The sequence below is a fragment of the Pipistrellus kuhlii genome, unplaced genomic scaffold, assembly GCF_014108245.1.
Source record: "Pipistrellus kuhlii isolate mPipKuh1 unplaced genomic scaffold, mPipKuh1.p scaffold_m20_p_2, whole genome shotgun sequence".
NCBI classification, from domain to species: Eukaryota; Metazoa; Chordata; class Mammalia; order Chiroptera; family Vespertilionidae; genus Pipistrellus; species Pipistrellus kuhlii.
The window spans coordinates 179,670,543-179,682,141 of record NW_023425515.1 but is presented as its reverse complement, the minus strand read 5'-3'; positions in this window follow the sequence as shown (position 1 = coordinate 179,682,141).

The following is an 11,599-nucleotide window of genomic DNA, read 5'->3' as shown; positions in this document are numbered from 1 at the left end:
AAGGGCCCAGTGTACTTCAGTGGAAGCAGGAGTGCTTGAATTTGGTGGTCATGTGATGTAAGGAGGCTTGTAGGAGTAGAAGCCTGGCTTTCCGGGCACTATTTTTCTGATTTCTTCCGATCATGTTTTCGTGCCCCTCAGAGATGAGCACTGCAGGAGGGCTCAGCTTCCTCTCTCGCTTCCTGCAGCTCTGGACACGGACCCTGAGTAGGTGGCCCCTCCTGTTCACCACGAGGATTGACAAATGATCCGGTGAGCATCTTGCTGTGGAAGGACATGGCCTCGCCTCATCCCAGGACACAGTCCACCCTGGGTGAGACGTGACCACGGGTTTCCCTCAAGTCCTATGTGCGATGGGCCGTGTGTGAAGGAGGGAGAGGACAGCCCATGTTCTCCTGCCCAGGGTGGTACAAGGGGGCGAATCCCCTGGAGAAGGACACATTGACAAACCAGCCCGTTTTCCAGGAGATCTTGGCCAGGATCTGCTGTTTAGTGACGGTTGCCTAACATACGCTAACCATTATCTGTAAACCAGAAACGGAGAGATAGAGAAAATCCTGTCTGTCTGGATCCTGCATTGTGCATGTGCGTACACCGTGGCAGTGGGAAGTCGCCTCTCAGCTAATCCGGGCTGGACGTGTGGGAGCGGGTAATGGGAGCGCACACGCCTGCCTGGGAGGCCTGTGTGAGGGCAGTGCACTGCCCATGCTGTGCCACTGCCGATGCTGTGCTGGAGCTTAATGGAGGGGCGGTCAAGGAGGAGGGGGGAGTCGGGCAGAGGCCGGATCCCATCCTGTAAGCTTTGCTAGGGAATTTGAAAGTACCAGGAAGCCCTTCTCTTAAAAAAAATTAAAAAAAAATAAAATACTGTTTTATTGGTTTCAGAGAGGAAGGGAGAGGGAGAAATAGGAACATCAGTGATGAGAGGGGTCGGCTGCCTCCCGCACGCCCCACACTTGCTTGATCAAGCCCACAACCCGGGCAAGTGCCCTGGCAGAATCGAACTCGTGACCTCCAGGCTTATAGATCAATGCTCAACCACTAAGCCATGCCTGCCAGGCAGATTTCTTTATCTTTACTAAAAATAAAAAATAAAAAAAAGATATGCTTATGTAAAAATATTGGATAATCCAGAGACATATGTCACACACACACACACACACACACACACACACACACTCATCCCTCGCCCACGGTGGGGGAGACTTCTGGTAGGGGCTATGAGTGGTCAGATTCCGTTATAACATGCCTCCAGCAGCTGATAAATAAGACAATACCTGACCTCAGGTGAGCGAGGTGTTCTAGCAAATCTAGAGGTAAGTACAGATGTTGAGGGAATATGGAAGAGAACGTTCCAGTAGTTCAGTCTGCAGGAGGTAAGGGTGGTGGAGGGGAGAGGGTCCTAGGAAGCGTCAGAGGCGTGACTTGTGTTTCCAAGTGGAGGAGGGGAGGGCATTCCGAGCCGGAGCAGCCGCAGGACCGAGGGGGCGGGTGGATTGACATCTCAGTTAGTGTACGATGGGTGGTGGGAAGGTTCTGGAGTGCTCACCTACTGGTTTTGGTGACATCTGTTTGCTGGAGAATAAAATGATTGCCCGTTTGCGGGGGAGAATTCGATTGGGAAGTTCCACCTCTGAACAGGGACGAGGTGCAGTTCCAGCGTCAGCCAGCAGGAGGGGCCCTGCTCCCATCTATGGAGTCGCTATGGTAACGGTGTGACCCTGGGGTGGCGGTGAGGTGAGAGATGAGCACTGAAGAGAATGTCACTCCCGGACCGGACCAGCACCCGCGAGCATGTTATGTGCTTTATCCCCTGCTTCTCCCCACGGCCCTGAGAGGGTGTAGGTGGTACCCCATTTCACAGCTGGGCACCTTGAGGCTCAGAGACGGTCCCGGGGCCAAGGCCACAGGGCTGGCAAGTAAAGCAGGGATTCCAGCAGGAACAGCACAGGGAGCTCCTGACCCGGCTGCTGCCTTCCTTGTGTCCCGGGTCTGTGAAGAGACTGGATTTTGTTTTTCTGATTTCCCCCTCTGTTTCCTGCTCCTTCTGTCTCTATCTCTGGTTAAAAACAAAAAAAACAACCAAATCATCTCCCGCCAAAACCGGTTTGGCTCAGTGGATAGAACGTCGGTCTGCAGACTGAAAGGTTCCAGGTTCGATTCTGTGCAGGCGGCAGCTGGTCAATGTCTCTCTCATTGATGTTTCTAGCTCTCTATCCCTCTCCCTTCCTCTCTGTGGAAAATCAATTTTATATATATATATATATATATATATATATATATATATATATATATATATATAATTGATTAAATATATATATATTTAAATCACCTCCTGACTCCACTTCCCCACCAGTGACCTCTGCTTCCCCTCCTTCTCTGCTGCACCTCCTGTCTCAGTGCCTCTCCTCCTCCCACTCTTCATCCACCCCAGCCACCACTCCATGCAAACTGTGCCCAGCCCAGGGTGGGGCGTGCAGGAGGCAGCAGATCAATGATCCTCTCACCATTCACGTTTTTTTTTTTTTTTAATATATTTTATTGATTTTGTAGAGAGGAAGGGAGAGAGATAGAGAGTTAGAAACATCGATGAGAGAGAGTCATCTATCAGCTGCCTCCTGCACACCCCCTACTGGGGATATGCCCGCAACCAAGGTGCATGCCCTTGACCGGAATCGAACCCGGGACCCCTCAGTCCCCAAGCCGACGCTCTATCCATTGAGCCAAACCGGTCCCGGCACCATTCACGTTTTTATCTCTCCCTTCCTCTCTGAAATCAATCACAATATTTAAAACAAACTGCCTTCTAATGACCCCAGCCAGTCCCATTCAGTGCTCTGATCAGAATACGCCAGAGGCCCTGCATTTTCTCCAGAGTAAGAGCAGTTTTACTTCCTACCCGCACCCCTACCTCTCTCCCCTCCTACCTCTCCCCTCTCTCCTCCTGCAGCGCCCCCGCCAGGTCCGGTTGGCCCTCCAACCCTCAAGGCACACCCCACCCTGTGCCTGTGGCCGGGCTTCTCCCGCAGATGTCAGCATGGCTGCTTCCCTCCCAGCCTCCAACAGAGAGAAACGCAGGCCCTGGCAGGGGCCGGGGAGAGGGAAGAGACACACCCTGGGTCCCTGGCCTGGCTGCTGTGTTCAGAGGTGCTGTTCCCTGCAGAGGGGAAGAGGGAGGAGAGCTTCCTGGGAGGGGCCGGGTTTGAGGCACTTCATGCTGTGAACAGCGGGGCAGGTGCCAAGTGGACAGCTGTGTGCAGGACACCTGGGGCTCAGGGTTGGGCCTGAGACCGGGCTTGGAAGGTGGTACTGAAGCCTGGCCGAGAGGGGGCGTCTGAAGACTTCTACCTGAGAGGTCACAGACCAGAGTCTAGCCTTCTCTCCCCCCACACACACACCTACACCTCCCCCCCAGTGGCTCAAATCACTTGCAGGAACAGAGGTCTCCTTTCTCTGTAATTCACCGCTGGGCTTCTTCAGAGAGCAGAGGGGAGGCTGTGCGGACACCCAGCCGCCAGCAGCAGGACCCGTTCTGGAAGCAGAGCCCTGGCTGGAGGTAGAGGCGGAGGTGGCAGCCTGGCCCCGGGTCTGGGCCCATTATTCTGGGAAAGTTCAGAGCTGGGCTGACGGAGCAGTTACCATAGGAAGTCCAGGCTCTGTGTTACCATCAGCGGGACACAGCAGGCCTCGGGACAAGCCTGGCACAGGCTGGCACACTTCCTCCTTGCCCCAGTGGTCCCAACCAACTCCCCCCCCCCCCAAAAAGACTGACCAGAGCTGAGGCAGCCCTGCCCCAGATGGGCACCTTGACCCAGACTCCATGGCTCCATTCTGCCTCCTCAGTGCCTCTCCCTGGGCCCAGCGTCCCAGGCGGGGCTGCCCTGCCTTCTCCTTAAGCAGAGCCATGGCCTCCTCCGCGCCCCTCCGCGCCTGCCCAGTCTTCCTCCACACCCGCAGTAGAGCTTGCTAAAAATGGATTTCCCGCTCCGTCCATCCACCAGGGGCTTATCCCCAAGCCTTTGGGTCAGAGGCCGCACTCCCTGGCCGCGGGGCCAGCTCTCACTCCCTGCGGGCCCTCCAGTGTGGAGCGCTTGAAACTTCTTTCAGTTCCTCTGTGTGCCTTCTCCCTGCTGCCCGCCCCTGTGTCCAGCTCACGCGAGGTTAGCTCATCACTTTCTCTGGGCGGCCCTCCCCGGCGTCCGGGAGGCAGAAGGGGCGTCTGGGTGAGTAACCCTCACCCCCTGGGTTTTCCCCACCAGACTGCGATGCTGACCACGGGTCCCGGCCACCCCACAGCGGGCCAGACCATGGACGGCCGGCCGTTGAACTGAAATGCATCCTGCGGCTCTTTGACTCGCCTACCATCCCCCCAACTTCCCCACTGGGTTGGGGGCTGCGTCCTCCCCAGCTGGGGAGAAGGAGAAGCCTGGGCCAGAGGCTGTCTCACACCCAGTGACACCCAAGCTGAAGTCACGTTTCTACAAACGAGACTCCCAAGCCCGTAGGGGAAGTAGGGGACAGAGAGGAAGGCGGAGAGGCCACTGAGAAAGGGAACTTGCCCGGGGCTTCCTGCTGGGGCAGCACAGAGGGTGGTTTGAACCTGGGCCCCTGCCTGATTCTGTCTCTTCCTGGCGGCTGGGCTCGGCGCACTGCCTTTCCCAGGAGGCCGTTTTCCCGCCTGCGACATGGAAAGAACAAGATAACCTGCATTGCCGAAACCCGTTTGGCTCAGTGGATAGAGTGTCGGCTTGCGGACTGAAGGGTCCCGAGTTTGATTCCGGTCAAGGGCATGTACCTTGGTTGCGGGCACATCCGCAGTGGGGTGTGTGTGTGTGTGTGTGTGTGTGTAAGAGGCAGCTGATAGGTGTTTCTAACTCTCTCTCCCTTCCTCTCTGTAAAAAATCAATAAAGTATATTAAAAATAATAATAATAACCTACCTCTCAAGAGATTAACGAAACAAGCACCGCCAGGTGAGCCAAGTTCCAGGCCCCAGGCCTTCCATCCCTCCCCACGTGTGAGAATTCACGTTTGTGCAAAGCTCAAGCCGGGGAGGGGTGGGCCCGGGTCAGCAGAGGGGACAGAGGACGTCAGGGCAGGTGTGCTGTCCATGGGCTGTGGGCCAGGGCCTTGGGGCCGGAGGAGGGCCCTCTGAGCTGGTCCTTCGAACCCTTTCCATTGCAGCTGGGGAGACCGAGGCCAGGAGGGGTGGCACTGTCGCTGCTGGGAGGCAGGTGTGGCACAGAAGCTCCCTCTGGACGCTCATGTTGAATGGCAGGAGCCACATCCCAGAACCTGCCCATCGTCAGTCAGCAAAGGCCAGGCTCTGAGGAAACAAGTTCCTCAGGGAGCAGCTAGCCCAATGGTCAGCCAACTCATTGGTCAACAGAGCCAAATAGCAACAGGACAAGGACTGAAATTTCTTTTGAGAGCCAAGAGTTTTAAACTTAAAATTCTCACGCCACTTCTTCAAAATAGACTCGCCCAGGCCATGGGATTTTGTGGAAGAGCCACACTCAAGGGGACAAAGAGCCGCATGTGGCTCATGGGCCACAGTTTGCCAACCACAGGTCTAGCCTCCTGGGGAAGAGAAGTTAAGAAAGGAAACCATGCCGGGACCGGTTTGGCTCAATGGATAGAGTGTCAGCTTGGGGACTGAAGGGTCCCGGGTTCGATTCCGGTCAAGGGCGTGTACCTTGGTTGTGGGTATATCCCCAGTAGGGGGTGTGCAAGAGGCAGCTGATCCATGACTCTCTCTCATCGATGTTTCTAACTCTCTATCTCTTTCCCTTCCTCTCTGTACAAAATCAATAAAATATGTTTAAAAAAAGAAAAGAAAAGAAAGGAAATCACAAATAAACGTAGCGTTATGGTGTGAGGAGGGCCATGGTCCATATTGAAGGGTGTGTAATAAGGGACCATCCTCTGTCCGAAGGAGGTGCGGATCAGGGAAGTCTTCCTGAGGGTGTGATGTTTAAGTGGATGGGAAAGTTACTCTGAGATTAAAATGTGTGTGTGTGTGTGTGCATATGTGTGCATGTGCACCTGTGTGTGTGTGTGTGAATTGGCCTCTTGACCAGTTCTTGGCACAGAGCTTCTAAAACACTTGTCGCCCGGCCTAGCTGGCTTGGCTCAGAGGTTGAACGTCAACTTATGAACTAGGAGGTCACATTTTGATTCCCAGTCAGGACACGTGCCTGGGTTTTGAGCTCAATCCCTTGTGTGGAGCAAGTAGGAGGCAGCTGATCAATGACTATCTGTCATCATTGACGTTTCTATCTCTCTCTCCTTCTCCCTTCCTCTCTGAAATCAATAAAAATGTATTTAAACAATAAATCCTATATAATAAAAGCCTAATATGCTAAGTGTCCAGTCATCTGGTCATCCATTCAACCAATCAATGCATAATATGCTAATGAATGCTAAGGCCGCTGAACTGGCTCACTATGATGTACATTGACCACCAGGAGGCACACACTCCAACCAGTAGGTTAGCTTGTTGCTGGGTTCCAGCCAATCGGGACTGAGTGAGATGGGCCAGGCACACCCTGGAGCCTTCCTGCAGTCCCTCCCAGGCTAGCCAACCTCTCATGTCCCTCCCCAGCCCCAATCATGCACCAGTGGGGGTCCCTCAGCCTGGCCTGCACCCTCTCACAATCCAGGACTCCTCAGGGGAAGTCAGAGAGCCGGTTTCAGTCCAATTCAGTCCAATTCAGGCTAGGCCAAGGGACCCCTCTGGTGCACGAATTCATGCAATGAGCCCCTCACCCTCTCCCTTCCTCTCTAAAAATAAATAAATAATAAATAAATAAATAAATAATAAGACCCTTGTAATTTTCTAAATGTGAAGAGCACTAGAAGCATCTTCTGTTCTGTTGAGGTGACTCTGGGTGAGCTCCTGGATGGGGACTCATCAAGCCAGGATCAGAAGCTTGGAATCTTCAGCTCCCTCTCCCCCACCCCCACTTCTCCAGAGAGGGGACAGGGGACTGGAATGGAGTTAATAATTGGCCATGCCTATGTGAGGAAGCCTCCATAAACTCCCAATGGTCCAGGCTTCGAAGACCTTCAGGTGGGCACCCACACCACATACTGGGAGGGTGACACACCCAGCTCCACGGGACAGAAGCTCCTACACTCAGGACCCTCCCCGACCTCACCTAGGGGCCTCTCCCCGGGTGTTCATCTGTATCCTTCATCACATTCCTTCACAAACTGGAAAACGTAAGGAGGTGTATAATTTGAACCCAGCCTGCATGGCTCAGTGGTTGAGCATAGACCTATGAACCAGGAGGTCATGGCTCAAGTCCCAGTCAGGACACATGCCCAGGTTGCAGACTCCATCCCCAGTGTGGGGCATGCAGGAGGCAGCCAACTGATGATTTTCTCTATTCATTGATGTTTCTATCTCTCTTTCCTCTCTGAAATCAATACAAATATGTGTGTGTGTGTGTGTGTGTGTGTGTGTATACACTTGAAAAATAAAATTGCTAATAATGAAATTAGTAAAACTAGTAAAATGCTTAGAAGATGAGGTCTGTGAAATCTCCTAGAACAGTGTTTCCCAGAGTGTGGTACGCGCACCCCCAGGGGGACGGGAAGAGTTTGGTTGGGGTACGCATTGCTCCGGAGTTTGGTGGGAATATGCACTGCACCGTGCTTAGCTGCGCCTAATTCTACGTTCTCGTGAGTACGAGGGGTACTCAGCGTTATGAAAATTATAGAAGGGGTACACGTATGTCAGAAGTTTGGGAAACACTGTCCTAGAAAGTAGAACAGACCGGGAGGGGAATGGAGTATTGGTCCAGCAGACACAGCATACAACTGAAAGGAGTTCCTGAAAGAGAAAGTTTCCAGAACGGAGAAGCGTGCTCCCCCCCCCCCCCCCCACGCCCACAGTTAAAAGATCTACGGGTGTCCAGAGCGAGAACGGGAGCCCTGCAGAGAGCTGAGCATGGGGTCCCCACACAGGCGTCTGGAGTGAGAATGACACGGGACTCCCAACAGCAAACATGCTGCCGCACAGACTTGCTTCCAGATTTGCGGGGAGCACTGTTGACAATCCGGACCTCACTGCCAGTCCGATTGATTCGAATAACCACTCCTGTGCATTGGATATTAGAAACAGGCTGAGGTAGCTTTTTGAAAGATTGTGACCACATACACATAACAGAACATTTACCGTCTGACCCCTTTTAAGTGTGCCGTTCGGCAGTGTGTGTCCGGTGGCATTGTTGTGCTCCTTTCATCGTGCACCTCAGACCCAGTCCCCATGCTCCCTCCTCCGGCTCCTGGCAGCCGTCCTTCTCTGTCGTCTGTGACAGTGACACTCGAGGTGGCTCAGAGGGTGGGGTCACACAGGACTTGTCCTTCAGCTTCTTTCATGGAGCATAATGGCCGCCAGTGTCAAGCACGTGGTGGCAGGAGTTTGGCTCTCCTTCCTGTTTGAGGCTGAATTCCGTCTCATGGTGAGAATGTGTCACATTTTGTTTATCCGTCCGCGTGTCGGTGGACGCCGGTTCCTCCCTCCTCCTGGGTGTGTAAGCAACGAGGCTACGAACACGGGTGCACAGATATTTCTTCAGGATGGTGCCTTCAATTCTTTCTTTAAAAAAAAATTTACGGATGCCTTTTTTTAAAATATATATATAATACATTTTATTGATGTTTTTACCGAGAGGAAGGGAGAAGGAGAGAGAGCTAGAAACATCGATGAGAGAGAAACATCGATCAGCTGCCTCCTGCTCACCCCCCACTGGAGATGTGCCTGTAACCAAGGTACATGCCCCTGACCGGAATTGAACCCGGGGCCCTTCAGTCCTCAGGCTGATGCTCTATCCACTGAGCCACACCGGTTTTGGCAATTCTTTTGAATATGTATCTAGAAGTGGGTTTGCTGGATCAGATGGTAAACTCTGTTATTTATATTTTCAGAGAGAGATAATTTTTCATTAAACCTCTGCTGAAAGGCTGTAGCCACTCCGCCAAACCCGGAAGTTGCGCGGAGGATCTGTAGTGTTTGGACTCGAAGACCGATTTCACCATCACCCCTCCCAGCACAGGCCACTTCCTCTCTGCCAGGCGGCGGTGGCGGCAGCCACGGCTGCAGTCGCTTTCTCACAGTTTTGGCTTCCTCCCAGTTAAGAGGCTCAGGGGTAAAAATTGTCTCTGGGCTCAAACCACTTCCTCAGGCCGCAGGTCAAAGGTTTCACTCTGTGTTCTGGGTCCGCTCCCCTCAGCCTGACCCTGGGGACCTGGCCTGTCCCGGCTGAGCAGCTCCTGACCACACTCCCCGGGCCACCCCTGCGGCTCTCGGATCTCAACAAGGTGTCCTGGGACCCTCCTTCCCGACAGCATCCCTGTGCCTTCCCAGAAGCCCTGGGTCCCCGCCCCCGGCTTTCTCTACCCTCTCCTTCCTCTTTTCCTCCCTTCCCCTCCCCTTCTCTCCTCTCCGCTCCTCATCCCTGCCCCTCCCCCTCTGCCACAGCTTCTCACCCTCCTCCCAACCCGAAGGCCCTTTGTCTGCTCCCTGCTTCACAAGGAAAGGAAGCAAGGAGGCTTGATGCTCCCTCCCCTTCACACCAGAGCACCCCCTCCCCATCGCACCAGAGCACATCCCTCCCCTTCACACCAGAGCACATCCCTCCCCTTCACACCAGAACACACCCCTCCCCATCACACCAGAGCACATCCCTCCCCTTCACACCAGAGCACATCCCTTCCCTTCACACCAGAGCACCCCCTTCCCTTCACACCAGAGCACCTCCCTCCCCTTCACACCAGAGCACCCCCTTCCCTTCACACCAGAGCACACCCCCTCCCCATCACACCAGAGCACCCTCTCCCCTTCACACAAGAGCACCCCCTCCCCTTCACCCCAGAGCACCTCCCTCCCCTTCACACCAGAGCACCCCCTTCCCATCACACCAGAGCACCCCCTTCCCATCACACCAGAACACACCAGTCCCTCCCATCACACCAGAGCACACCAGTCCTCCCAGCTTCACAGCCAGAGGCTGGCCTCCTGGAGGACAGTGTGACTTCCCTCACCAGGGACCACTGCGGGGAGGGAGCAGCCCTCCAGACTCCACATGGTCTGGGTCCTTGGTAAGGAGCTGCTCCTATGACCTTAGACACAGAAAACCTAGAAAACAGGAGACAACAGGTCGCCTTCAAGCCCCGTGGTGCCCGGGGCCGAGGGCCTGGTCCTGAGAAAGAATCAGCAGTGCAGACAGCATTGGCTTTTCACACGTCTCCCGCCAGGACAGGTCGATGCTGCGGGGACCATCCAATCTCTCCGGAGGGAGGTGGAGCCCTGGCGTCCCTCCTGAGGCCCAGGAGGACAGCTTCCCGCCCCAAAGGCACAGAGACCGGGACCCTGAGCGGGCTGTCCGCCCGGGAAACAGAGAGAGATCAGTGGCTCCCGGCTGCGGCCAGATCCTCCAGAAAATCTCAGACCCAGGCTCTCCGCGGGGTCCCTCCGGCCCGGTCCTCCTGCAGCGCCTCCAGCCAGCTGGGCGGGCAGAGACACCGGCCCGGGCGAGGGGCGAGGGAGGCCCCGCTCAGCCCCCTGGCCCGGAGCCCAGCCTGGGCTCCCAGGTGCCGAAGTGGACAGGGCTTCCCAGTCCCTCTATTTGCATGTTGTGCAACAGCCAGGAAGGTCGGTTCCAACTCAGAACCTCATTTTCCTAAAACAGAAGCACGTGAGACTCGGTTTCCGAGAGGCGTCAGAGGCACAGGGAGCCGTGACATCAGTTACACTGTCCTGTTCCCTGACTCAGCTGCCTTCCTCCCCTGACAGAGGGCCTGGGCTTCGGGAGGCTAAGACCTGCTGGAGGCCGCACAGCTGCCCAAGAGGGGGAGGAGCCAGCTCTTTCCAAGCCTGTCTTTATAGTCTTTGTTTCCCTGTATCTTTTCTTTTACTTATTCTTTTTTTAAAAATATATTTTATTGGTTTTTACAGAGAGGAAGTGAAAGGGATAGAGAGTCAGAAACATGGGGATGAGAGAGAAACATCGATCAGCTGCCTCCTGTACCTACTGGGGATGTGCCCGCCACCAAGGTACATGCCCTTGACCAGAATCGAACCCGGGACCTTTCAGTCCGCAGGCCGATGCTCTATCCACTGAGCCAAACCGGCCCCGGCTCTTTTACTTATTCTTAAAAACATTTTTATTGTGAGGTATTACGCATATATAAACATTCATAAAACAAACACACAATTTAATTATTACAGAATGAGCATCAAGTCAAAAAATAAAGCTTTGCCAGCTCTCCATATAGCCTCCGCTGGCCTCTTCCCAATCCAAAACCCTCCACCAAGGTAACTGCTGTCTTGATTCTTAGAACAATGACTTCCTTACCTTTTTTTTTTTTTTTTTTTTTAGAGTCATCACCTAACTATGCATTTCTAAACTCTGAACTTTACTTAGCCTGCTTTGAAACTTTATCAATATGATATCATAGAGCAGATATTCTTTTATATCTGGCTCTTTTGCTCAGTATTTTGTTCGTGACATTTATCTCTGCTGCAGAAAGCTTCAGGTGGTTCATTGTTGTCAGTATATAATTTTCTTTTTCTTCCTCATCCTTCACTGCAG